Source organism: Trachemys scripta, chromosome 21 (assembly GCF_013100865.1).
Source record: "Trachemys scripta elegans isolate TJP31775 chromosome 21, CAS_Tse_1.0, whole genome shotgun sequence".
NCBI classification, from domain to species: Eukaryota; Metazoa; Chordata; order Testudines; family Emydidae; genus Trachemys; species Trachemys scripta.
Window position 1 is genome coordinate 12,267,759 of NC_048318.1, and position 23,725 is coordinate 12,291,483.

Here is a 23,725-nt window from a genome sequence, read left to right on the forward strand (position 1 = left end):
TGTTCAGCAACAGAAGAGGAAGATATCATATTAAAACACTTTCTGTAATCTTACCAGGAAAATGGATCAAAAGTTGGATAACTGTTCTCCTAAGATTCAGGAGCTAGAAATTTCAGTAGACTGCCTTGGAATGAATCCAAAGAATATAATTAAGGATCAAGATTAAGTTAAGATGGATTTACATAGCTCTAATATATTGTCAAGTACTAGACAGTGTTGCAGTGCAACACTCTTTGGAGGATCTGGAAAGCAACTCCAGGTATCAGTATTATCCAGAAGCTGTAGCCAAGATCAAGGTTTGGTTGAACTAGGGGCGAGAGAGTGAGACACAGCCCTTTGGCCTGCTTTCAAAGCTTCCTCCTCAAACTTTAACTGAGGAACCACCGCTTGGAGAGATGAAGAATTTAGGAAATCACCAAAAGATTTTATCCTTCCGATTCTGTCCTCCAAGTGACTCAATGCTGGCTCGGATGGCTTGGCCATCTGCTCCGTATGCAGGAGTCCATACCAGCCTGCCAGCTTTATGTGTTTGATTCAATGAAAGCTGGATGGAGAAGACTTCATGGGTGGCTTTGCACACGCTGGAGGGATGTCATGGCTTCCGATGTTGCCCTCCTCAGCCTTAATATAGAGCAGGCTGCAACATTGGCAGGCGACTGGCCTCTCTGGAAATGGGTGATCCAAAGCATGCACTATATGATCCACAAGTAGGAGACTTAATGAATGAATGAGTGATTTCTAATATAAGGCAAAAATCTCAATTTAGAATTTATGAGACCTTAAATTATATTTCTTCTGATTGGTAGACATTTGCAATGGAAGGAGCCTCCTGTATTTTTTCCAGAGATGCCGTGACTGGGTTTTTGATTGGCCAAATACAGTGAAATATGCCTGCTTTGTTTTCTTGGTAGTTTTTTCCCTCCACTTTTTAGTGTGATGTTTATGGCTTTATTGTGTAATGCTATTTCTGTAGCCTGTGGGTTTTTTTTAAATAACATGTTTGCAAAAATAAAACCATCAGTCTCAGACAGAAATCCACACAGATAGAAATCTATACATCAACATCATAGGCCTTATTCTGCTCTGATTTATACTGATGTAAAGCAGGAGAAACCCCACAGAAATAAATGAGCCAGGTTTAAATTGACCCAGCTCTGTTGATGTCAGTGGAGCTATGCTGACCTAGAGAACCCAAGCATCTGGCCCAGTGGAGTTATATTGGCATAAGACTGGTGTAAGAGGAGGGTCAGACAAACAACTCACAGCAGCACCACAGCCAGAATGTCAAGAGACAGGAGTGAGATTGTAATCTCACACCAGTTTTTACTAGAGATGAGTGAAATTTTTTCAAACAATTTTTTTTTTGGGTCAAAAAATTGCATTTGTGGGGGGAGAGCAAAACTATTCATTGAATGCAGGGAAAATTCCATAAATGATTTCAGCTGAAAAGTAAAATTGTTGAAAGAGTCAAAATATTTTGTTTCAACTTTGTCATTTAGAAACATTTCGTTCCAAAAAGTCATTTCAATTTCAAATTTGGCCAATTTTTTTTTAAAAGCCACAAGAAAGGATGAAAAACACTCAAAACAGTCTAAATGAACAGAAAAACTGAAAAAAAAATCATTTGTTTTGAGTCAGCTCGAAACATTTTGGTTGATTCAATTTTTTTTTTTTTTTAAGTTTTGCAATTTGATGAAAATTTTTGAAAAAAGTTGTTCTGGTTTGCATTGAACTAGAATTTTGGGTGGGTTTTTGTTTCATCCCCCAAACTGAATTTGCTCTGTTCTAGTTTTTACACCAGTGAAACTTATTTGAGTTCAGTTGGGTTATTGTTCATTTAAACTGGAATTAGTTAAGTCAGAATCAAACCCATGTTTATCAACACAGGGGCATAACTGCATTAATTTAAACACATGGTTTATACATGCACAGGCTCTAAGGGCATGTTTCTGCTTTGACTTTAGCCTCTGTTGTCTTCAGGGGAGTCACTCCTAAGTTACACTGATTTACACTTATGAGACTTCAGCTGTGAGTCCAGAGGGAAGGATAGCTACAGACATATTTTAACACACCGGGGTATAGGGGGTGCAACCTACTGTTCAGATCAGGAGTCTGGCCTGGTAGTTGGAGCAAAATCAGAGAGAATCATAGAATCATACAATATCAGGGTTGGAAGGGACCTCAGGAGGTCATCTAGTCCAACTCCCTGCTCAAAGCAGAACCTAATCCCAATTAAATCATCCCAGCCAGGGCTTTGTCAAGTCTGACCTTAAAAACCTCTAAGGAAGGAGATTCCACCACCTCCCTAGGTAACCCATTCCAGTGCTTCACCACCCTCCTAGTGAAAAAGTTTTTCCTAATATCTAACCTAAACCTCCCCAACTGCAACTTGAGACCATTAGTCCTTGTTCTGTCATCTGGTACCACTGAGAACAGTCTAGATACATCCTCTTTGGAACCCCCTTTAAGGTAGTTGAAAGCAGCTATCAAATCCCCCCTCATTCTTCTCTTCCGCAGACTAAACAATCCCAGTTCCCTCAGCTTCTCCTCATAACTCATGTGCACCAGCCCCCTAATCATTTTTGTTGCCCTCCGCTGGACTCTTTCCAATTTTTCCACATCCTTCTTGTAGTGTGGGGCCCAAAACTGGCCACAGTACTCCAGGTGAGGCCTCACCAATGTCGAATAGAGGGGAACGATCACGTCCCTCGATCTGCTGGCAATGCCCCTACTTATACAGCCCAAAATGCCATTAGCCTTCTTGGCAACAAGAGCATACTCTTGACTCATATCCAGCTTCTCATCCACTGTAACCCCTAGGTCCTTTTCTTCAGAACTGCTGCCTAGCCACTCAGTCCCTAGTCTGTAACAGTGAATGGGATTCTTCTGCCCTAAGTGCAGAACTTTGCACTTGTCCTTGTTGAGGGCAGACCTGGAGGTGTGATCAGGAGACCAGCCAATGGTCGAAGCTAAAGGTTAGGAACCATAACAGAACCAAAGGGGAGGAAACAGAGTTGTAGTCAGGAGATAGACCAGTGGCTGGAGCCAGGAGTTCTGAGGAAGGTAGGGACTAGGACTGGGCAGGAAATAGGTCTGGAGCAGCTGCAAGTGTCGAATGCATTGCACAACCTTCGTGCTGCTGTTGCTACCAGGTGTAAATGGGGATCCGTTGGCTTTTCTGATCAATGTGGGAGCACAGTCTATACTTGGGCTTGTCTACACTTAAAACACTGCAGACAAGACACTTCAGTGAAGATGGTATTTATGCTGATGGGAGAGCTTCTCCCATTGGCGTCGATAGTCCACCTCTCTGAGCGGCGGTAGCTAGGCCAAGGGGAGAATTCTCCTGTCGAACTAGCACTATCTGCACCAGGGGTTCGAAAGGTTTAACTGCGTCGTTCAGAGGGGTGGATTTTTAACACCCCTGAGCGACGTAGTTATGCCAACCTAATTTCCTAGGGTAGACCAGACCTTAGTGAGGGTTTATTGGGCCCAGCTGAGCTCACTGGGTTGCTAGGCGACCATGCCCAGTGCCAGCTGAGCTCCTGACACATATGGCAGGAACCTTGAATCATGGTACAGTGGATGAACTTCCCATACCATTGAGGGGCCTGACCCCAATCCAAATTATGCTGGCGTAACACAGGAGTAATTCCATTGAAATCAATGCAGTTACAGTGGTGCAAAACTGGTGCGAGAGAGAGAGAGAGAGACAGGAGAATGCAGCCCAGTGTTTCCTAAACCACTCAAGCACAGGTGATGCAGATCTGCAAAGGTACATCTCCGAATGCTCCCACAACTGCTAACTGCAGAGGTGTAGCCCAAATGTAACGAGTATAATCACAGAATATGTACTTCATCAAGAACTGCAGATGGACTCTCTTGCTGTAATGCCTCCTTAATAAATGTATTTGGACAACCAAAGAAACCTATGCGTTGCTGCTGAAAACACCACCACGGGGCCATAGCCAATGATTAAAACTAATGGATCACTGCTTAATAATAATACTTAGCACTTGTGCAGACTTTGCAGCTTCAAAGAGCTGTACAAACACTAACCAATTAATGTGCACAAAATCCCAGAGAGGTCTGGCCTGATTCTTCTCCTGCCTGCGCCAGTCTCACTTGGTTTTAAACAACAATTCCCCACCACACCACATATTGGCATTTAAACCTGTGTGGCACAAATGTTTGCACAGACATCAATGACTCCACAAGATGTAAGACACTGAGAGTCCCGGGATCTCTGTGATGTCAATGGACTTAGCCCTGATTTACATCAGCGTAAATAAGATAATCAAGCCCATTCTTATTATCATCCTAGTTTTACAGGTGGGGAAACTGAGGCATAGAAAGATGACATGAATGGTCCGAGGCCACAACAGATTAAGTGACAGAGCCTGGATTAGAATTCAGGAGTTTGTGAGCCAGAGCTCAGCTGGTATGAAACACTGCAGCTCCGTTAAATATTAGGCCGATTGCTTTCAATGGAGGCACAACAACCAGCTGACGACATGGCCCAAATCCCATGCTGTCGGGCTGCCGCGCCTCTATGTAAATATTTAGCAAAGCTTCCTCCAGTGTGGTAGCTGAACTTGTGGTTTTCTTCTGCACGTGAATAATGGAGCTAAATCATCTCTCTCTCTCTCCCCAAACACCCTCGCCCAGCTCCATCCTCCTTCCACAAGGGCCATTTGGCTAATGTGATGTTTGCACATTTGAATCCCGAGTGCACAAATGGAGAGTTCTCCCTCCGGGGACTGTGGCTGGGCAGATGGAGAACTCTCATAGCTCAAAAGCTGCAATTCACTCTTCTCCAAGAACAGCACTTGTGAGCAGCAATGAGAAGTGTTAAAAAAAATAAAAGAATAAAAATAAAAAAAGAATAAAACCCCTCTGGTGTCTGAAAGCCCAGGCAGTGGCAAGGAGCCCAGAAGAAGGCGATCACCATAGCTCAGCACAAATTGTATACACAGTACTTAATCCAACGCTCCCTGAGTTTTATACCGAACTACAGTCCCCCCAGGGCAGACTTCTGAAGCATTCGAAGGAGCTGTATGAGATGATACATCAATGGAATGCGCACCCCTTCCCATCATGCTAGCAATGCTGAGATGGAGCTGTCTGCTGTCCTGAATTAGACAGCCAGGCAGCCCTGCTGTCAGCAAAACGAAATTCAGATTGGGGCTTCATTGCTGAAATAAAATGGAAGAACCAGGACTTGCTGTGAGGCCAAAGAAACAACCGGTATTACTTATTTAACCAGGCAAGATGATTTCAGGTCTCTCTGGCTGATCTCTACTGAGATTAGACATGGGAGGCAGTGTGGTCTAGTGGCTAGGGTGCTGGATTGAGTGTCAGCAGATTTGGGATCTATTTCTGGCTCTGCCACTGACCTGCTGTATAACCTTGGCCAAGTCACTTCGCTTCTCTGTTTCTTCTCCCATCATTTGTCTATTTAACATGTAAGCTCTCGGAGGTGGGGATGGTCTCAGTCTGTGTATGTACAGCACCTAGCCCTACTAATAACAGCGATCCTAGCTTCTCTCTCCCCTCACAGCTTGCACAGGACTCTATGGGGCCTTTGATTCATCTCTAATAGAGGTAGGAGATGGACAAGTAGGGCTTTAAGGATCAAAGTCTAATTCTGATCCTGAATAGGCAGTGGAGCAGTCCGGTGTAAGGTGTTCTCTCTGGCCAGCACCACAATGCAGACTAACCCATGGGCATGTCACCAACAAGAGTGACTGAGGCGAGGGGCACATCAGAGACCCTCAATCCACCTGGCAGTCCATGAACAATTGGGCCCCCAAGAGTAACACTAAGAAGCAAACACGCTGGAGAGACACCAGGTCCACCCTGTTCCCTGGCTGCTCCTCACAACCAACCAGCATCACGTCCATCATCACCTTGGATACCAGACTGGATGGGCCTCTCCCAGCCTGGCTTTCCCCTTACCCACAGCCCTTTGCTGCCAGCAAGTCAGCCCAAGGGAGAGAGGGAAAAAAGAGTGGTTTCCTTTCTCTGTTGTTGGCCCTCCTACTGGTGTCACACGAATGGGATCAACGAGAACGTGCTGCTACACTTCCGTAAGTCTTTATTCCAGGTACCGAGGCTCTGCTAAGCAGCAGAATAAAATAAGTAGAATAAGTAGAATTCTTGCTGTAAGGGCTCCTTAGGTTTAGAAACTGTCCACCTGATACATTTCCTTGTCAGTTCAGTCTACATCACTCAGCCAGAGGGCACTGGGAGGGACTGGGGGTCAGATCCTCAAAGGTATTGAAATCAGTGGGACGTAGGGTCTCAAATTCTTCTGAGGATCTGAGCCTGGGAATTCCGGAGAAGGATGGATGGAAGTGAGAACATTGTCCTCACAGGTATCAGAGGGGTAGCCTTGTTAGTCTGGATCTGTAAAAAGCAACAAAGAGTCCTGTGGCACCTTATAGACTAACAGACGTATTGGAGCATAAGCTTTCGTGGGTGAATACCCACTTCATCAGACGCATGAATCCCCACAGGCTGGATTCATCTGAGGAGAGAAATGAGCACAGCCCTGGTGAAGCACTGATGTCCTCCAATGCTCGCTCTCCCCTAATGTTCCCATTGCAAAAAAATTATATAAATAGATAAAGGCCTGATTTGGAGAGTGCTAATCCCAAGGGCAGAGATCAGGCATGAAGACTGGAGCACAGATAAATCATTTCATTTGGGGTTGCAAAGCCCGGTTTGCACCGTGTTGCTCCCCCTTTCACACACGTCTCCCTATTCACCTGAACCCACTGCCCAGCGCCCCCTCTAAGATGCACATTTGAAGCACCTTTTATCTTAGCCAACAGCCCTTATCGTGCACCCGCAGCATTAGCAGGAACACCTCTGCAAAGCTCTTCAGCTCAGACAGGCTAGATTTGTGCTGCAATGCAAGTTGAGCACAGCCCTCCTGTTTGCTAGTGGCATGCCGATTTACTAAGCCTGTGCACTAGCCCTGGTTCAAACCCCTGTTAGAAGCAACTTGGGTTCTCAGTCAAGCTGTGCCTGCAGCTCTCTGCTGACAGAAGCCAGGCCTACAGCCTTCCCTTGGGGATTTTTGAAGAGCACCTGATAAAGATGTCTTTGAGTTGTCAGTCATTAAGTCATCACGCTGTTTACAGGAGATCTGACATGGCCAGACACGTTTTATACAGGCACCGCTTCCTCGCTGGCTTTGATCCACTCCAGGGCAATCAGGCAGACAGCAGAGGAAATTCCAAATTAGCTCCAGAGGATGGGGACATTGCAATACTCCCAGAGCCAAACTCACCCCTGGTGTAAACTGGCAGCGCTCCATTGCAGCATTATGTCCTTCTTACACCTGGGATGAATTTGATTTGGTGGCTTTAAAATGCCAAGTTGGCCCCAGATATCTTCTATAAATGCTTTCCTCCCCTTCTGTTATGATTACTACTCCAGTTTGTCTGGAAGCGCAGCCTCGGAGAAGGAGGCAGGGTGGGTGGATGAAGTGCTTAATGGCTAAGGGTTATTTTATTTTAAAGTCAGGAGGCATTTGTAATATTTACCAGCTTTCAGATGCCGGCAGCAAAACCCCGAATGCAAAGCTGTTGATTGTGTGGGATTTTTGTTGTTCCTGCCTGTGGTCCCCAGGCAGACCCCGCCCTAGACTGTAATCGCACTTGGCTAGTCACCTGGGAACTGCTGCTTTCATTTCACTTGTAGCCAGAGATCAGAGGGGAACCCCTTGTGAAGGAACAGGCATAGGGCAGAAACCTACGGTTACCTGCGCAAGGTCCCAAACAGCAGGATTTCTGCACAGGAATGGACAGCAGCAAAGATTTGGGGCAGAAACGCTGGTGTGACATCAGCACAGGTCTCCCCCGGGGAGGAGAGGGGGCAAAGCAGGGATATTGACTTGACAGTGATCCCAAAAGCCTCCGTTTATGAGGAGCAGGCCGTATTCCCCTGCTCCTCCCTAGGGCCCACGTCAGTAGCTGCAGTGACTCATTCCATATTGGGCCCAATGTTTTACTCCTAAAGCCCTTTGACAGAATGTCTCTGAAGCAATGCCTCTGGGTTGGGGGAGAGGGTGGAGGCCTCCCAAAGGGCCTTCCTCGGGGCTCATCGAGAGGTGGAAGAAAACGATTCAAGCCGACCCTGTAAAATCCATTCCTGATGCACAAGTGGATCCTCGTTTCACAAGCTTCAGAGCTTAAGTGCTATAAAGGGGGGGGAGGGGTCCATTGTCTGTGGGCTGTATGTAAGCATTTCCCTTCGGATGGGGATTATACTGGATCAATGGCTGATTGAACTCCTAAGGGGATATTAATCCGGCTCACGGTAGTGCGTGCTCCTGGCAGGCAGAGGGAAGGCAGTCAGCTCCCCCCATCCTTTGGGGAAAGAGAACAGGCCAGGAGAGTTCACAGAAAGGGGAGCAATGGGGAAATGTTGCAGGCTTGCATATCGATGGAAGACTCCCAGGCTGCAGAGCTGAGAATCTGGAGGAAATGCTAAGGGCATCACCGCAACACGGGAACACACCTGGGTGAAGTAACCAGACGAGAGGCAAAGCATCACCCCAAAGCACAGAAGGTCTTTGGCACTAGGGGAAACTTTCCCTTTTCCCAGCTTGAACCCTGACATCTGCAGTGGGAGCAGTCAGGTCCGCAGATTCCCCACCTACCTCCCACTAGGCCCCAGCCCCTTGTTTCCCCTTCTACGTCCTTCAGGGAGGCAGGAATTAACCCCCACGTCAACCTCTGTGCTCAGATATAAATCACCAAAACCTCAATTAGGACAAGGGGCCATTCAGAGGGCCCCTACAAGAATCACAACACCCTGCCCACAATGGACTGAGTCCCCAGTGTTAAATATACAGCATCTTACCATCTTGCTGCCCCAGCCTGAGTCCCCAAACAGGCACCTTCTGGGCCTTGTGCTGGTGTTTGGGCCCACTCCTTCTGGCAGCAGTATGTGCTCTCTGCCCAAGTCCTCAGTTTTCTCCCAGCACCACCTCAGTGCCAGCCAGTTGGTCAAGAGCCCACCAGGTGACTTGCAACCAATGCCCTGTCTGCAGCTGGGCAGGGCTGTGTCGCTGCCCTGGAATGGTATTCCTCAGTAGAGAAAGAGATGGGCCTGATTCTGCTCTCACCTGCACCCGTATAAATCAGGAGTAACTCCCCAGAAGTCATTCAGCTTAGACCAGGGGCAAATCAAGGACAGCTGGAGAAGACTCAGGGCAAATGAATCTCCCTGCTTGTCTGTTGGGAAGCGGTGTGCGGCTGGTCAGTTCAAGGGAGCAGGAGCTGAGACCTTGTCTACGCACCACAGTGAAAGGCAGGCTGCCTCCATGCTTGTCGCTGCGGTGTGTAGCTCCATGCAGCACTGAAAGGCTCTGGCAGCAGGGAAAGGCCCTGGCGGTGGGGAGCTGCCAGAGCCTTTCCCCACTGCATTCCTGCTATTGGAATCTTTCTCCAATGCCTCCCACACTACACTGTAGCAGTGTAGACATGGGGGGCATGGCTTGAGGATGTAGAGAGCTGTGCAGGGTATACCTTGGGGCTTCAGGCATGTGGGGCAGTCCACTCTACTCCCCTAAGCTGTGCCATTTAAACTGCTGTTTATACCCGTGCTAGGTGAGCATGCAGCAGCTGTATTCTACATGCTGCCATAAAAGTCAATACACCTTGAGTGACCACTGTGTGCTCTCTCTTTCCCAGCGCTGGGGAATTCTATTTGTTCTTGCTAGCTAGCGCTGTTGTTTTTCTTTCTGTCTCTGCTTGTTCCTGAAAGGGCCTGCTTGGCTTTCTTGTGTGTGAAAAATACGACAAGAGTATTTTGCATTTTCATGGCATCTTTTATCCAAGCATCACAAACATAAATACACAACCCAGGGGTCCTGGCTCCCACGCCCGATCCACGAGATCAGGCTGTCGGTCTCTCAAGGTGGGACTAGAACGCAGCAGTCCTGAATGCTGTTCTAACCAATGTGTCTTCCCGGTGATAGGAATAGAAGCCAGGAGTCTAACCTACCACATTGCTGTTTTAACCCCAAGACCACACTACCTGGCAGCTATGTGAATAGATTTCAGGAATCCTGGCTCCCCGACCTCAGCTCTAACCATGAAATAGCACGCTCCCGCAGGGGAACTTTGTTTTTTTTCTGCAATTCCACGCATCATAACTTTCCAACATGACAAGGCAAAATATGGACCAGGGTCCTGGAACGTACATGAGACCCTGCCCAACGGAGTCATCCCGAAGTGGAGTGGGGAGTGCGGCGGCAGGGGGAAGCGTGAAGTGGTGAAGGGTTCATTTCTCTAATCATAAATTCAGCCTCCCATAAATTCAATTCCGTGATGCAGCGTCTGTGACGTCAGTAAATCACAATCATAGAGAGGCATGGCGGCGGCTGTGTGCAAGAGGAATGCAAATGCGACTGGGAAGCCAGGGCCATCACTCATAACGAGCTGCTGCTGAGCGCAGCCTCCCGCCTGGCAGATGCAGTTTTGCACTGGGCTAAGCAGTAGCATTTCTAGGACTCTCTGTTCGGGGTTGACATGGAAAAGGTCAGGTCTTGTGCATCATGGGGTCCTGTCCTGCAAGGGGCTAAGAGTCCTCTACTCCCATTGACCTTGCTGAGAGCGCAGGGAACTCAGCACCCTGCAGGCGAGGGCAGCAGGCATGCAGCCTGCAGGCTGACTCAGCCGCATGTCCATTTGGGTTCCATACAGTTTGCCTTGTGATTTCCCGTTAGCCTTTAGAGCAAGGCTTTGTGCGCTCTGTCATTCCCCAGAACTGCTGATGTTTCCTTTGTGTCCTTGACCAAAGCGTCTCCCTGGCTGGCAGCGTTCATGTGCTCCGCTCCTTTGCCACCCTCCTCCCCCCGCGAGAAGGATGCATATCAGTGTCTGGCGGGCTGAGCGATCCTTAAAGTGAGTGGCAGATGAGCCCGCCCTTCAGAGAGTAACGCTGGGTCTGCAGCGTTTGGGTTGGGAGCAATCGTGGACATTTGGGGGATAATTTGCCAGTGATGGAGGCAGGGGCCAGTGCAATGTGGGCCTGACCCTAGCACGGCCAGGCAGGTGCGGAGCGTCCTCCAGCTCGCAGTGACTTTGGCAGGCACCGAGAGCTCTCTGCACTTTGCGGGTGGTGCAAGATCGGGCTGTCTCCCCCGCTATGCTGATGGACGCTCATTTGAAGCATCCAATCCACTTTATGGCCACATGGTCTTGCTGCTTTTACCCTACATAGCCACCTAGCTACCGTGCCCCTGGGAAGTGGCCCTAGCTGGATCCATGGGGCTTTTCCACAGTGGGGCAAGAGCCAGCCCTTCCACCCTTCCCACAATGCAACACGCGTGCGCGTCAAGCTCAACATGACGCTGGCCCTAGATTCCCTTCTGCAGAGACTCACGCTCCATGCAGCGGAGAGGTGGCTCTGGCCAGCCTGGCTGCCAACCCAACGGTGGCATGCAAATGAGTTCTAGGGTAACTGTGATTAGCATGGACAGCCAAGCCTGCCCTATAGGCAGCGCCATGCTCCGTGTCTTCATGGCTCCAGTCCCATCTCCCTCCAGCCCCTCGCAGGCCCTCCCTCCCGCTGCGCTCGGAAGTCAGCCCTGCTTGCATTTCTATGTTGTTTTTCCTCCTCCTCTTCTTCCTGGGGATGGCGCCGGGAGCCCCCTCAGCTGTCACGCCGAGAACGCCAGCCACGTCCGCCCCGCTGGAAAGTGAGGCTAATGCAATGTGACATCTCACTCCGAGCGTGTGACATGCTGAGGACAAGACCAGCTGCGGCTGCTCTCTGCGTCTCATCCTGGAAACTTTTCTCACCAGACACCTAAGTCTCTGCAAGGAGCCTTTGGATTGCAGTGGTGGCTTTCGTAGTGCCACTGGAGCAGGGGGGTGGGCTTGCAGTTTACAGGCCTCTCCCTCCTCCTTTCACCCCAAAGCAGGGCCCCTGCGCAGTCAGCAGTGAATCACACCACAGGTTGCCGCCTGCTCTAGTCCCACTGAGCCCTGAGCTCCAAAGTTTGCTAGGGATCCCAAATGACCCCTTGCTTTGTTGGTGGCTAAGGCCGATCCTGGCAGTGGCATGGGACCTCAGACAGGCACAGCGAAAACCACTCCCATATCAACAAGGTTCGGCAACACCGAAGGAATGTAAAAGCTGCCGCGAGGCTGCGAGCCAGTGGAATCCTGATGTTGATCCCCCAGAGTGGGGCTGACTTGTCCTCTGCTTTGTACAGAGGTTGCTGACAGGTGCTAACCAGCACCTGCCCACAAGCCAAGCTCTAGGTGCGTGCTCCCTAAGTGCCCCTCCCTATAGATGCCGGGTGCTCCCACCAAAAGTCCTCCACCTTCCCTGCACCTCCGGTGACGAGCACAGACAAAGAACCTCTATGGAATAGAACACAGAACATCTCCCAATCACCGCGTGCTTCTGATTGACAGCTCCGGGGAAAGCGCCTGTCTAATTACGTCCCCTGGACACATTAGACACGACCCGCCCCAAAGCATGCACCGATGGCTCGGCAAACGGACGCCCTCATTCATACTGATTTACATTGCAGTGCCATATCCAGCCTCATCAGCGTGGCTTGACCTACTTTCTATCCTGCGTAGGTCAATAACAACACAGCAAATAGACTAATGAGAGGCTGAAGATGCACAGCTAATCTGGACTGTTCCAATCCCACTGGAACACCGGAAATTCGACCCCAGTCGGGAGCAAACAGATAAACCTCTCTGTGAAGAGCCAGAGGAAATCGTTTCCTAGGAATTTCATGTATTGCTAGGGAAAGTCACCAGGTTTCTTCCTTTGCTCATGAACCCGCCCTCTGTCTGATCCCTCCCTCCCCTGGAATGAGTAAGAATTGGTCCCTTCTCCGCCGTACACCCAGGAGCCGAGCAATCAAAAAGGGTAAGAAGTCAAATGAAAAAAAATGCACGCCTGGCTCCAACATGTCCAAATGAATCCTGGGAAAGCGCCACCCTGCTTGAGCCACAAGCTGAAATGGGGCAAGGAGGCCCTCTTTCAATTGCCTGCATATTCAGGAGAACGGTGCCCACGTTACAGGCAAGACAACCCTGCATCACAGCACAGTGGCATTTAAAGAAACAACATATAAAGAGACAAACCCGCCGATGACAGAGAGAGCTTAGAATGAGCAAACATTCATAACTAGATATATACATACAGACATACTACATAAAGGCACTTCATACATACATGCACACACAAACATATCACACATTACACTAACACATGCATGCGTAAGTCTATTATAAATGCACAAATATACAGCACATACACATTTACAGACAATATATGCACAATGCACATTATACACCTGCACATACATAACACAAACTCAATCACATCCACACATGAACACCTGGGAGAAAACACAGGAATGCATGAGACATCCCCCCCACACATATGTAATATACAGGGGTATATTTATGTCTTGCATATATGCACACATATTCATGCATGTTCATGTCTCATATACAGATCACATCTCCATACAGGGGACACAAACACATAGTCATACACATCCATAAACATATTGCAGGCAGACAGCTACACTTTGCACATGTGTATAGACACGGTAGGAATATAAGAATGGCCAGACTGGGTCAGACCAAAGGTCCATCTAGCCCAGTATCCTGTCTTCCAACAGTGGTCAATGCCAGGTGCCCCAGAGGGAATGAACAGAACAGGGAATCACGAAGTGATCCATCCCCTGTCACCCATTCCCAGCTTCTGGCAAAGAGAGGCTAGTGACACCATCCCTGTCCATCCTGGCTAATAGTACACAGGGCAAGAATCACATCATGCACATGTGCACACACACACACATTTGTCGCTCCCATACACAAGCGACCTACATGATCATCACACCTATGGCCAGTCATGCACATGCCTAAACACGTTATAGACCCACTCAAACAGGCTTCTACCTTACAAACACATGCATAGGAATACTGCAGTCACCTCACTCACTGCCATTAGTGATGTGTGCACACATAGTGCACACACAGATAGCAACACAAATGCATTGAAACCATATCGCACATGTGCATAAACACCACATACACAATCTAGAGACACCTCAACCCCGGCAGGCTCACACAGATATCATGTGAATGCACAGTCACTGTTACATATCTAACCATTGGGCTAGACACATGTAGCCACCACTCAATGACTCTCGCTTAGCAAAATGCTTGTCTGGCCCCTATGCTGGGATGAATGGGACCTGCCTTGCCAAGGCTTCAAGCTTTCCTGATACCCCACTTTGCTTCAGAAAGCAGCCAGGAGATTCAGCAGCAATTACGGCTGTGCTAACAAAGGACTACACCTTTCCAGGATGCTGTAGGGCCCAGCTATGGAGGAGCTGCTCAACAACCTATGCCCTCTGCCCCTCTTTGTTCCTTCCAAGCACTGCAAGTTTTATGCCATAAATTCATGAGCTCAGGTCTTAGCAATATCCTAAAGCAGTGGTTTGCAACCTGTGGTCTGCAGACCCTTGGGGATCTGCAGACTATGTCTAAGATTTCCAAAGGGGTCCGCACCTCCATTTGAAATGTTTTAGGGGGGCCACCAATGAAAAAAAGGTTGAAAACACTGTCCTAAAGGAGGATATTGTACAAGATTGCTTGTGGATTATCTCTGGGCAGGGTGGCTGGCAAGTGAGCCCCATGGGAGGCAGCGGGGGCTAGAGTTGAGATGAACAGCATTAATTTACATATGAAAATTAATGGTCTCTTCACTCAGCAATGGACATGTGCAAATTCACGTTGCAGCACTGGAAAGGGACAGGATTTTAACACCATTTCAGGGAATCCTTCCCCCAAACAGCCACAGCTGAACCTTGCTGTTCCATCTGCAGCAGCTGCTGATGGTGCCGCTCAATGCTCTGATGCTTTAATTCTAGGGCGTTTTGGAAGCTGCCTCGTAAGGGGCAAGCCATGGGTTCAAGGTCACACGTACCCAAGGCTGCATGCAAACAAGAAATCAAACTGGAACGGGTACAAAGAAGGGCCACTAGGATGATCCGAGGAATGGAAAATCTGTCGTATGAAAGGCGACTCGAGGAGCTCGGTTTGTTTACCTTAACCAAAAGAAGACTGAGGGGGGATATGATTGCTCTCTTTAAATATATCAGAGGGATAAATACCAGGGAGGGAGAGGAATTATTTCAGCTCAGTACTAATGTGGACACGAGAACAAATGGATATAAACTGGCCGTCGGGAAGTTTAGGCTTGAAATTAGACGAAGGTTTCTAACCATCAGAGGGGTGAAGTTTTGGAACAGCCTTCCAAGGGAAACAGTGGGGGCGAAAGACCTCTCTGGCTTTAAGATTAAGCTTGATAAGTTTATGGAGGGGATGGTTTGATGGGATAAAGTGATTTTAGTCACTAGGTCAATAACGTGCCATCGCTGGTAATTAGTAACAATGGTCAATGATGGGATATTAAAAGTTACTACAGAGAACTTTTTCCAGAGGGTCTGGCTAGAGAATCTTGCCCTCATGCTCGGAGTTCAGCTGATCACCATAGTTGGGGTCGGGAAGGAATTTTGCTCCAGGGTAGATTGGCAGAGGCCCTGGAGGTTTTTCGCCTTCCTCTGCAGCATGCTGAGAGGATTCTCAGCGATTTGAAGTCTTTAAATCATGATTTGGGGACTTCAACAACTGAGTCAAGGGAGAGAATTCTTCCAGGAGTGGGTGGGTCAGCTTTTGTGGCCCGCATCATGCGGGAGGTCAGACTAGATGATCATAATGGTCCCTTCTGACTTTAGAGTCTATGAGTCTATAAGAGGCGGCAGCACGGAGATCCCGGGAGAATAAAAAGCTGGCACTGAGAAAGCTAGTGCTGAGAATAACAGCCAGTCACTCACCGCTGCTGGATGAAGCTGTGACTTTAGATCCTGCCTGGAATTGCTCTAAGAAAGGACATCAGTCTCTTCAGACCCTGGGCAGCTGAAAGTTGGACAAGGGGAGCAGCAGGAATCTCTGCAGGGGGGAGAAAGTGACAGGCCAAGGAGAAAGAGGAGTAGAGACAGCAAGAAGTGCTGGCACAGCCCCAGGAAGGGCTGCAGGGCACCAAAATGGGCAGAGACACGTTCTGTATTCGTGACATCACAGAGGAGGTGGCAGAGGGATGGCAAAACATCCCTGGGATGAGAGAAAGAAGGGCACTAACATGCACTGAACCACAGGCCAGAGCAGCATACACAAAGCAAGGACACGGCCTGTGCACGCATGTGCACACACAGCCAGAGCACAGTGGGCTCCATTCACCACTATGGGCATCTGGCCTGGGGGGAGATGTATAGTCCATGTCTGCAATTCCACCTGCAGGAGGAATACCACTGAACAGCACTGCAGGGCAGTGAGCAGTGCCTGTAGCTCGCAGCATCAGCTCACGTGTCCACACCCCTCCTAGCAGATGATTGTACTTTGGCAAGAACGGCTGAATGTTTCCTGTCAAAAGTTAGTCCTGAGCAATTAGCCACAGGAGTCTGGTTAATGAGTACATAGCATTGTGCTGAGATTCCACAGTGATATGCATAGGCAGTGAGAAAGAGCAGGAGATTATATTGTTACTCTGTGTGTGTGTGTGTGTGTGTGTGTGTGTGTGTGTGTGTGTGTGCGTGTACGTGCTACTCCCATCTCTATCTGTGGGTGTATGTATACACAACTCCTAGGTCTATCCATGTGTGTGTGTATACTCTACTCCCACAGCTACTTGCGTATGTGTAGATATACACACTACTCCCATTTCTGTCTCCCTGGGAGTGCACTCTTCTTCAGGCTAGACCACGCAGCTGCACTACTCCAAGCCTGGGTCCCTGGCTTCAGCACCTCCGTTTCTCACTAGCGCTCCTGCAGCAGGTCTAAAGGGCCCCTGCTGGAGACTGCCCCTTTTGGGAGCAATGCAACCAGCAGATGTTTGCAGCGACATAGGACAGACTTTTCAAAACCGGGTCTCATTTATAAGCCAGCTGGAATACAGTGTTTAGGGACATTAGGTTAGACTGGTAACGCAAAGCCTACGTGTAGCCTGCAGGACACACGTCTTGCCCCAAATGCCCAGGACTAACCCCCCTGCCCTGGTAGGGCAGGATCTTATTGCAGCCTCCTCACATCTCTGTTCTTTGTCTCCAGTTCTGGTCACTTGTCCTGCTCCCCTGGGCTGACAGTCATTAAAGGTTAGTTGTTGGTCACTGGTCTCCACTGTATTTCAGGGTAGCTCCGTTCACACGGGGGCAGTTCCCGATAGACCATTCGTAACCCACCCACCCCATTCCCAACATGGCACTGCATCACCCCCTTGGTTATCCTCTGCCCCAGAAAAGAAGTTAACCCCTTCAAACCCAGTGGGTAACAATACAAAAGAGAGTGGAGAAACTGAGGCAGGCATACTTTTCATAAAAATACAACAGAAATTTCTCACGCTCTCCACAACACTACTCCCTTGTCTACCACAGTATGTATGTGTCTGTATGTACACTACTCCCATGTCTATCCATGTGTGTATAAACTCTACTCCCATGTCTATCAATGCATACATATGTTTGTATAGATATTATGCCATTCCCATGTCTACCAGTGAATGGGTGTGAGTGTGTTGTGTGTGTGTGTGTGTGTGAACACTATATCTTGCCTATCAATGGATGACTGGCATCAATGTATGTGTTTGTGTCATGCATGTCTGTGGCTCTGCTCCAGGTGAGCTTGCCTGGCTGCTGCGATGCTGGCAGGCCAGGTGCTAGCTCATGCTAAGGTCCCCATGTCTGGACTGGACACTGACAGATACATGGCTGGAATCTGCCTGGCTCACTTGTGGGTTAATATTGATAAAATAGGTATTAGAATTATTAGAAACTGTTTAGTGTTCCGACTCGATCGAATGCTTGTGAGTTGCTGCCTGCATTAATCTCACTTGTAATACCTGTATTCCATACCAAAATGTAATAGTTGAGCGGTTGTACACAAAAGAGGAGACCCATCGATACCGGATGGACTCTGGTTGGATTGTACAACTGGAAACTCCCCACATCTGGATTGAGAAACCCATCAACAAAAAGACCAAAGACAATTATTGTTGTTCTGCTCTCTGCCCTGTGAAGATGAGTCATGCAAGCAAACTCCTCCCATCAGCTGAGTTTGCACATGGCAGGAAGGGGATAAAAAGCCCACACCAAAGGAACTAACCACTGGGTATCTCTATGTTTCTTTCCCTTTTGTGGGGTAGTGGGGAAGCAAAGCAAAGATATTCCTAGGCATAAGCAAGAGATTCCCCAGCTGCTTAGCCCAGGTTAGCCCTAAAGGACAAATAGAGTTTGCTGATTACAGAACCCTATATTACCTTTTACAACCTATGACTGTAACTCATTCATGTGTCTCTGTTTGCTTTCTTTAACCTTGTAAATAACTCCCCAATTTTCTTTTCCTATTTAACAAATCTTCATATCTTTTACTATAGGATTGTCTTTGGTGTGAGACCTGAAGTGCAACTGACCTGGGGTAAGTGAAAGTGACTGATCCGTTGGGACTGGAAGTAACCTGAATATTACTGTGATTCTTGGTGTAGGGAATGATCTATCACAGAGATATGCTCACTTGGGTGGCAAGACAGACTGGGGTACCCAAGGGGACTGTCTGCAACTCCATGCTTAGGCAGTTATAGTGCCTGAGGAGTTTGCACTTGGTGCAGTTGGTTGGTGAAATCTAAGTTTAGAACTCACAGCTACTTTGGGGTTTTGTGCCCTGGTTTTTAACAGTCTGCCCTGTGGTTGGCACTCACACTCTTGCGGCCTGGTTGGGAGCATCACGGCTGCATATGGCAAGTGTGTGGCTGGGATTAATGTGTGTCGATTTCTTAGACCACAGCTTGGTGCTGGATTGCGGGAATGTTTCAGCTGACATGGCCGAATAGTAGCAATTCCATTAAAAGTTTCAGCTGGGTTGAAGAGAGAGAGTCTGTGCCTTCATGTTCCTGAAGACAAACAATGGGGAACAAGCACTCTGATGCTTCAGAATCTGATCAGATGAAAGGACAAGGAAGCTCGGAGAGAAGCCCGTTCCCTGTGCAGCAGGCTGCGAGGTTTGCATGTGTAATAATTAGATAATGAGGGAATCCCTGCAGGTCCACAGGGCATTAGAGCTGAGGTTGGAAATCTCCCTGTCACAGCCACTCCTACCACGGCTTATTATTCGCTATCAAGAAATGTCCATGAGTTGTGGCAGTCAGTCATTTCCCCACCTCCAAGAGACCAGGAAGAGATGTCCTATCCAGACTACTCCCTTCACTGCTGCCTTGTTTCTGGAGGTGCTTCATCTCCCCTGACAGGTCACTGACTCTATTGGTGGGAGCTCCAGAGCGATCCTGCTGCAGTGGAAGATAGCAAAACTCACAGCAGCATTGACTGCCTCAAAAAGAAGGGAAGGACAGGGGGACTGGCATCCTAGACAGACATGGACTTTGTGACTTGGGTGGATTTTTCCTTTTTGTATCTACTTGGAAGGACTGAGGGAGATTTAAAGTCCAGCAAACTCTCCCGATCTCTAGTGGAGAGAAAGGATGGTCCTATGCTTAAGGACCCAGGAGATCTCAATTAAGTTCCCCTGATAGCCAATTTACACACCGGTTACCTCAGCCCTGAATTTAGTGTGGAGAGTTGCTTATGCTAAGGCTGAATTTGGCTTCACCAACCCTGACCCGCCTCACCTCCTCTAACCACTAGACTGTGCCACCTCTTGGGCAGGCCTCTGTGAAACAGAGCAGAAGCTCAGTGGTGGGAGAGGAGTCCCAGGTGGAGCGAGCCAATTGTCCTGCATTGGCTGATGCCAATGGCCGGGCCACGTCCCGTGCTGGAGCACAGATGGGCTCAAAAAGGGCATTTCCCCAGGGGAAGCTGGGTCTCTCCTGGCATGCTGCCAGAGCTCCAGAGAAGAATCAATATTTTTGGAGCAGGCTTCTCCCTCCCCCCACACCCCACACACACAGACACACACCCTGCAGTGTGTCCCTGAGTCTCCTGTGCTGGAGCATCAGTGTAATGTGATGTGACACCTTCCTCCACACTTTGTTATAAATATCATGCGTCACCGTAACTGTGTCTGACACTCCCTCCGAGGCATTTACTCACGCTTCCCGCGGAGATCTGGGCACGTGCCGCCACTGCTGGTAAGCTCCTTCTCCGGTGGAGTGGGGCAGCTGGTAGTGCCCCCGAACGGAGATAGGTTAGCCACAGAGAGGTGTGGGCATTCCCATTCAGTCTTGTTCTCCAAGAAACAACATTGCTGGGTCACAGCGAGTTTCCTTTCTTCCTTCCTGCACGTCACTTCAGCACTGATGAAGGATCAATGCTCCCTGGCGACAAAAGTCCTCTATTTAGTCACAGAACAGGGACCATACCTCATCTCCCAACCCCATCTCTCCACTAAACCTGCCTCACCATTTAATATGGAGAGACCCATCTTTGCAACATGTGCTTGTAGTTAGATTACTCTGTCACCAGGTGTCTCAAGGTGCCATATTGAATGCTTGACAGGGTGAACAAGAGACACAAAGCTGGAACATGGGCTGGGAGGAAACCTGTGTTTGTAATTGTAGTTACCTTTAATAAATGCCTTTTGGTTAAGGAGTGTGATTCCATATAGCATGGCAGCCCCCAAGCACAACAGAGGAATTCAATCTGTATAGTCCACTTCCAGGCCTTATGTGCTGAAATTGTCATCAAGGGGCCAAATTAATGCCCAGTGGAGTGGTGGTTTGACGTGTAGTCTCAGGGAAACTCTTCCCCTAAATTTGTTTCTCAGAGGAAGATATCTGATGGTGAATTCTTTCAGCCTCTAGCATTCTATTCTGGAATGGAGACTACAGGTTTATGGCCCTGGAGATTTCTGTTTCCCTCTCATTTTTAATTATTATTTTATGGTATCACAATGTGATAGGGGCTTTCCAGAGAAACAGGAAGGATGTTCAATCTGATTTCGGGTTATTTATTGGGGCTGGTCAAAATTTTTCTGTCAAAAAAAATTTTTTTTAAATGGGAAGTTGGGTTTTTGACTCAGCAAAAGTGTGCATGGAAATTGTCTGCTTTCCTGGAAAAATTTGGATGGTTTGTCAGCATACCAAAAACCCCAAAACCAAAATATTTTGGCCAAAACTTCTCATTTTTTGATAAAAAGATAAAATTTTCAGCAGAAAAAAAAATTCAGATCAGCTCTGAATTATTTATTTCTAGAGCTCTTAGGGGGAAAAAATGGAATGTTCCTTTCAAGGGAAATGTTGATGTTTTAATATTATTTTCCATTCTGTATTAGCACAAAAAGGCAAAGTATCAAAGAAAAAAATTCTGAAAATAAAAAATGTCAAGAAACTTTGACTTGGAAACATCAAAATGGAAAATTTCAACATTTCCAACCAAGATGGAATGATTTGATACGTTAAAATGAAATTTTTCCCTTCACATTTCTAACCAAAACAGTGTCTGATTCAAATATCAATAGGAAATGAAATTTTTCATTTCCATTCTCCCCACTGGAAAAATCTAAGAATTTCACCAAGTTCATGATTTCATTGTGGAAACTTTCAATTAAACCACATATTCCAATAGGGAATTTTTTTAAACTTCATCTCTGTTTATTTCTGCTGGTGAATTATGAGGAAGCTGACTGGCATCGATCCATGTATGGTTTTTATTTAGCTCCCATTACTGTGGTATTTGAGCATCTCATGATCTTTAATGTGTTTCTTCTCTCAATACCCCTGTGAGCGAGGGTAGACACCTCTGTTAGGACCAATCAAGCCCCATACGTTAACTTTTTCCACCCAATACACACCCCTTCACTGGCCAGTCTCAGCTCTGGTCTGGAAGGCCACTGACTCCCATGCTGAGGAAGGAATTTGGTTTGAAACCTTCATCCAGCCATGCAGTTCTCCACCACAGAGCAAGGGACCAAAATTCAGATTCTGAGGGAGCAGAAGTGCTTTTTGCAGCTCGGACCCATAGGAGCTGAGGAAACCAAACTCAGTTTACCTCACACTTTCATCACCCACCCGTCATAGCTGAATTCATCTCCCAGAGCTCTGGGACTGAGCTGGCCTTCTGGAGCTGCCAAATGTGAGAGTCAGTTCCCAGGACCGTGCAGTCCCTTCTCTCCTGGCCTCCTCTCAACTCCATTTCTCTGTGCAATTCTTCAAGCAGCTGGAGACTGCTTTCCATTCCCCTCCACCAGGTTCCCTTTCTCCTTGACCTGCAGAGGCCCTGCTGTTGCTGGGAGCTGCGTCCCCTGGTCTCAGCAGGAGAGATGAATCTGGCCTCACGGTGTTCACGACGCTTCCCAGCATAAATCACAGTGACAGGAGCCCTCAGTGGTTCCTTTGCCATTTATCATAAACCTAACCCCTGCTGCTCAAATGCCCTCAATTCCCCGGAGGGGCTGGCAGCTCCGTAGGGTGACAGTCCCCTAAGGAAGAGGGGGCAGCAGTGTTCCCGCAGACATGCTCCCCTCCCTGATAGGCTTCTCCCTTCAGCCTGTGGGAGGATAGCCTGGCAGAGGAGCAGCAGATGCTCTGGTTGCAGTGGGGCGGAGGGCTTCAGTGCCATACTGCAGAGGTGTGGGGGTTGGGGGGGGATAGAACCTTCCTGATTCATCCTGGAGCCTGGGGGCGGAGGTCACGTTGGTGAGTCAAGTTCACTCTCCCAAGTCTCATGGCTCAGCTCTTCCCACAAAACAATAGCTGCAGCTTTATGATTTCACCTCTTGGTAAATATTTACCGCTGATGTAATGCAATTGCTGTTGGAGCTGGTCAAAATGCCAGTTATTGTTCACGAGACAAGGTGAATGAGGTAATCTCTTTTATTGGACCAACTTCTGTTGGTGAGAGAGAGACACAGAAAGACAAAGATATTACCTCACCCACCTTATCTCTCTAATATTCTGGAACCAGCATGGCTACAACACCGTATGCAAGTTATTTTTCTGGGAAATTTTAAGGGGAAAAGTTGTTTTTTAAATTTTTCAACATTTTTTTAATCAAAAAAACCCCAATCTGCCCAAAAATATTTTTCCTAAAAAAAACATTTACCCAAATATCAAACAAACAAAAAGAAAAATTTAACCCAAACCTGATTATTTTAAAACCAAAAAGTGAAATTTTTTTTCTGTTTCTACTGTTTTTGGGGAAAGTGGAACCAAAATGAAATTTTTCTGTAAACATTTTCACTTTGTTCAAAAAGCCATTTTTAATCAGAAAAGTTTATGATTTAAAAAGTTTCAACCAGTATGATATTTGTAGAGCACTTCTCATCCCAAAGGAAGGTATAAACTATAAAAAAAATAGTCTTCTCCCAACGATGAAAGGCAGCCACTTGTGGGGTGGAACAGGGCAGGTGTTATACAGCCACATAGCAACGCTGCAGGATAGTTTAGGACAGGAAGTGAGGGGGAAAGTACAATGTGGTAATTCATTCTAGTGCTTAGAGTAAAAAACTGATTTGCCCCAGATTTAGGTCTTGAGCCTGCTCTTGTTTAAGTCAATGGAAAGATTCCCAGTGCTTTGAATGGTGCAGGATCAGCTCTTTGGTGCACGCGGCCAATACTGAACAAGTTTCTTTACAGTCAGCAGCGAACCAGCTGAGCGGCGAACAGCAGAGGCTAACAGCGGGAGTTTGCCTGGGAGCTGTCCGAGAGGAGGTACGCTAAGTGC